Consider the following 5704-nt stretch of genomic DNA (forward strand, 5'->3'; position numbering starts at 1 on the left):
ATACCATATGATTTCTCTCATATGTGGAGTTTTAGAAATAAAACAAACCACGAAGAAGATAAACTAACAAAAACCCCTATACTCTTAAATATAGAGAACAACCTAGTGGTTATCAGAGGGCAAGTGGGTTAGGAGATGGGTGAAATTGGTGAAGGGGATCAAAAATACACTTATCACGATGAAAACTGAATAATGTATAGAAATGTTGAATCGCTATAGTGTACACCTGAAACTACATAATATTGTGTGTTAATTATATTGGAAGTAAAAAAAAAGGAAGAAGAAAGCATACCAATAGCTAGCAGAAGGAAAGAAATAATAAAGATCAGAACAAAGATAGAATAGAGTCAAAAAACTAATGAAGAAAAATCAATAAAACCAAGAATTGATTGTTCTAAAGGTTCAACAAAATTGACAAAACTTTAGCTAGAGTGACTTAAAAAATGGAAAAGCCTCAAATAACTAATATCAGAAATCACAAAGGGGACATTAGAGATTTTACAGAAATAAAAAGGATAAGAGGATACTATGAACAATTATACATCAAATTAGATAATCTCAGATAAAGTGGAAAAATTCTATAGAAACACACAGAAAAATTAACAACACTCCTCAAAATCTTCCAAAACATTGAAGAAGAGGGAGGACTTCTAAGCCTATTCTATGAGGGCAGCATTACACTGATACCAAATCTCAACAAAGACCATTAGAAGAAAACTGAAGACCAATACCCCTGATGAATATTGCTGCTAAAATCCTCAAGAAAATACTAGCAGACAGAATTTAACAGCACATCAAAAAGATTACATACCATGACCACATGGAATTTATTCCTGGAATGCAAGGATGGTTCAACAAATAAAATTTTAATGGATGTAAATATCACATTAATAGAACAGGGGTGAGAGCATCTTATGATTTTCTCAGTTGATGCAGAAAAGGCATTTAATGAAATTTTAACACCTTTTCATGATATAAACACTCAACAAACTAGTAGTATTAGGTCACTACCACAACATAATAAAGACAATATTCTGAAAAGCCTACAGCTAAGCTAACATATTTCATGGTGAAAGACAGAGCTTTTCCTCTAAGATCAGGAATTAGACAAGTGTACCTATTTCATTCACTTTCATTCAACATAGTACTGGAAATCCTAGCCAGAGCAATTAGGCAAAAAATAGAAATAAATAGCATCCAATAGTAGAATTGCCTCTGTTCACAAACAATATGATTTTGTACAGAGAAAACCCTAAAGATTCCACAGACACACACAAAAAATTAAAATATGTATATTTAGCAATGTTATAGGATACAAAATCAACACACAAAAATCAGTTGCTATTTGTAAAACAAATAACATACTTGGCTAAGTATGTTATTATTATTATGTTATTATTAGTAGTAGAAGTAGTATGTTATTATTTAGGAATAACCTTGACTAAGGAGTAAAAGACTTATACACTGAAACCCAAATATTACTGAAAAAATTGAAGAGAACACCAGTAAGTGGAAAGGCATAGTTAGAGGTTTCATACATCTTGAATTTAAACGTACAGTAACCAGTGTTGTACTGGCAAAAAGACATATTAAAATCTACTTATATCCTGCATGTAATAATTCCATATTAGAAGGTCTTGGGTATCTAGTTTTGCTTTTGTTTATCTGCTAACATTGTCATACATAATGGTCCATTTCCTATGTGTTTTGAAATTTTGAACTATGAAGTCTTATTTGGGATTTAATCTGTAAGAATCCTGTAGAATCTGAGAAAGGAGACAAACCTTCACGGGGAATGTGAATTTGCTTTTGCCAGGTGCCCTGGAGTCCTCTCGAACAAGAACCACTTTAATTCCTCAGACTAGGATTTCCTAGATTTTCAGGTAGTATAAATTCAAATCCCACACCCACATGTGGGAAGGCCTTAATTACATTTTTTTTCAATCTGGAGCTTAGGCCATAATAAACAAGTGTCATTTTCATTTCTGTTTGCCAGCAGGTGGATTTTTTCCTCGTTCACTTCTTCCTTCAGAATGTATCCCTTGAGGTCTTAGCTGTGGAGAACTCTCTAAGTTTCAATTCCCCAATCCTGCATGGCTCTGAAGCCTCATCTTGTATCTCCTGTCCAACCATTAAAATGAAAGCCTACAGATTATTAGAACTCACAGACACTCCCTAGGAAGTCAGTGTTTCTTCAGGACAAACTTCAGGATGAACCACACAGGTTTCTAGTCCCTGTTTGTTTTTGACCCTGGAGATTTCTCTTATATTCTTACGATTTCAGCTGTGTGTTTCAAGGATGTTTGTTATATTTAAGCTAGGATTTCTAGGAATTTTGAGTTGGGTGGGTTTTCAGGGTATTAATCTAACACGTTGCCACATGTTACTGTTGTAATAAGAAAAAAATAAGTTTTTTTCAAATGAAAATGAAAACATGGAGGAGTCTTAGAGCAGGGTCAACTATTATAAGATCTTTATCTTATCATATAAACTCCCAAGTTCACTTCTGTTAGGTCTTGTTTCCCAGGCTGCTTTAGAAGTAAAGCACATAAAATGTGATGGATGTGGGCCCACAAGGATGCCACTACTGGGCGGTGAATGTTGGGGTAGATGGAAACTCCATCTTGCTTGGAGCCCAGACTTGAAAAAAGAAGAACTCCATGGATTACAATGGAATAGGGCAGATGTCAGAAGAGAGGGGGAAAAAAACAAAAACGAAAACAAAAACCTAGGCTGAGTTCTTAAGGTCTATCTACAATCAAGAGAAAATACAAGAAACTCATCAAAGGCTGACAAGGAACACCGGATTCATAAGTTGAAAATACATAAATGTTCAGGCAACAGGGGAGAATTCTTAGCACCCCTAAATCAGGTTACTCTTACCCTGCCTATTTATCAAGTATATTTACCCAGATTACCTCCAAGATTAAATAAGGACTATCTAGCCTTAGATAGATGTTTTCTGATCTCTTCAGGAAACAAAACAACCCATAGAGAATTGAAGTAATTGGCACCAAAGCCAGTTGTTTGTCCGTCTTTCAGCCAGGAATGGAACTCAGGATTGCTAGCTTTTGCATCTCTGTCCCTTGGACTTTTCCTCTGTCCCCACAGCTCTCTCCCACCATCACAAAGGAAAGAAGTTCACACTGTAACATGAAGTGACAAAAAAATTTCCCAGAGGATGAGAGCATTTCAGAGGACAGTTGTGGACTTTCTGAGTACCTCTCGGGTTTTAAATTGTTCGGTACAACTCTCTCTAGAAGAGGGAAGATAATCCTGGGCATCTCAAAGACAGCAGGTCAGCATAGCTTTTCTATATTCATAAAATTAATTTACTTTTAGGAAAACAAAAGGAAAGAAAATCAAAGTAAAAACTTCTTCAACCAAGGCTTTAGCAAACTATGGGCCATAGGCCAAATCTGTCTGGTCACTGGCTTTATAAATAATGTTTAATTGGAACACAACCACAGTCATTTGTTTATGTATTATCTATGGCTGCTTCATACTACAATGACAGAGAAGTTGTGACAGAAACAACATGACTTGGAAGGCTAACATAAGTATTTTACAGAAACCAGTTTGCTGATCTCTGTCTAAACTCACTATAGCAGTCTTCTTGTCTAATCATGATCTAATATGGCCAAAGATAATGAAAATGTCTCAAACGAGGTTTCCTCAGTATTTTGCTAACAACATCCCAGTCTTTATTTTCTTCCTTGCCCCAACTATACTGCTCTTCTACTCACTATATCTCTAGCTATGGTTTTCCCATTTCTAAAAGAGAACATATGTAATACCTTCTTCACCAGATTATTGTCAGAATAAAAGGAGAAAGGGTCAATTGCTCCATGTAGCATTTGACACATTGCAAACATTCAGTAAATGGTGGCTTTGATTTAAATCTACCCATTTGTTCAGCACATATTTATTGAGTTTGTTATGAATTGAACTGTGCCCTCTTCCCAAATCCATGTGTGGAATTATTAACCCCCAATCCTTCAGAACATGATCTTATTTGGAGATAGGTAATTTTTTTACAGCAGTAATCATGCTAAAATGAGGTCACTGGGGTGGACCCTAATCTAATATGACCGGTGTGCTTATAAGAAAAGGAAATTTAGATACAGACACTTACAAAGGGAAGACAATGTGAAGACACAGGGAGACAATGGCCATCTACAAGCCAAGGAGAGAGGCCTGGAGCAGCTCTTCCCCTGACAGCCCTTGGAAGGATCATCCCTGCTAACACTTTGATCTTGGACTTCTAGCTTCCAGAACTATAAGACAATAAAATTCTGTTGTTTGGATGCTATGGACTGAATATGTACCTCCCAAATTCATCTGTTGAAACCCTAGCCCCCAGTGTGATGGTATTTGGAGATGGGGCCTTTGGCAGATAATAGGGCACAAGAGAAAAATCCTCCGTGGTAGGATTAGTGCCCTTATAAGGAGAGACACGAAAGAATTTCCTTCCTTTCTCTCTCCCTGCTGTGTGAGGACACAACCAGAAGGTGTCCATCTGCAAACCAAGAAGAGGGTTCTCAGCAGGAAACAAATCAATGGCCACCTTGATGTTGGATTTTCCAGCCACCATAATTGTGAGAAATAAATTTAAGTAATGTATGCCACGCAGTCTATGGTATTTTTCTTACAGCAGCCTGAAGGAAGACATTAAGCCATCTGGTCTTTGATACTTCGTTACAGCAGCCCTAGAAAACTAATATAGATTTTAATAAGAAAAACAAACAGAAGTTAAAGTAAGAGGTGCTACTTTGGATAAGTAACTCTTCTCTCTGAGATATTTGTATTGTGACCTCAATAGTTACAAGGAGCAAACCATATGCAAATCTGGGGAAAACATTCCAGCAGGAGAAATGATAAGTGCAACGGCCCTGGAGCAGGAATGGGTTTATTGTCACAGCTTCTATCTCTTCTACATTTTTCTTGCTTTGAACATGGATGAAATATATGTGATGTCTAGAACTACAAGAGCCATTTGGGGACCATAAGAGAATAGGCACAAGATCAAACACCACCATACTAACGATGGGAGAAAAAAAAGAATCATTAAACAGCTGCACCAATACCACCAACTGCCTACTCAGGATTTCTTGTTCTTTGAGAAAAATTAATCGCTTTTTGTTTAAGACACCATTAATTAGTTTTTCCATTTCTTGGAGCCAAAAATATTCTTAACAGACATAACATTGTACAATGTGGTAGGGATTACTAAACTTTGAAGGTTTTTAATCTGGGGAATGACAAAATCTGGTTTAAGTTTTTAAAAGAACATTCTGTAAAATTAAGAATTATAGATAATATGGTCATGGAACTCAGAAATAGATCTCTTAAGGCTTTGTAGGCTATGACAAGCTCAAGTTTTATTCTAAATATAGTAGGAAGCTACTATAGGAAATGTAAAAACTTAATTGTTTTTTAAAGGACCCCTTTGGTTGCAGAGTTAGGAGGTCAATTAAAAGGTAATTATAGTAGTCAGGAAAAATATGATGGTGATGGACAAGGGTGATATCAGTAAAGATAGAGAAAATTGGGGGGAAAGAAAATTACTGCTAGATGGAGACAAACCTGGTAGCTGTAATAGCTGAAGGAAAATGGAGCTCAATGGATTAGGAAACATTTGGGTGTAGTCTTGAATGGGCTTGCTAATGAATTGAATGTGCAATAAAGAGAGTGAAAGACAGGA

This window comes from Panthera onca, chromosome B4 (genome assembly GCF_046562875.1).
Source record: "Panthera onca isolate mPanOnc1 chromosome B4, mPanOnc1 haplotype 2, whole genome shotgun sequence".
Lineage (NCBI taxonomy): Eukaryota > Metazoa > Chordata > Mammalia > Carnivora > Felidae > Panthera > Panthera onca.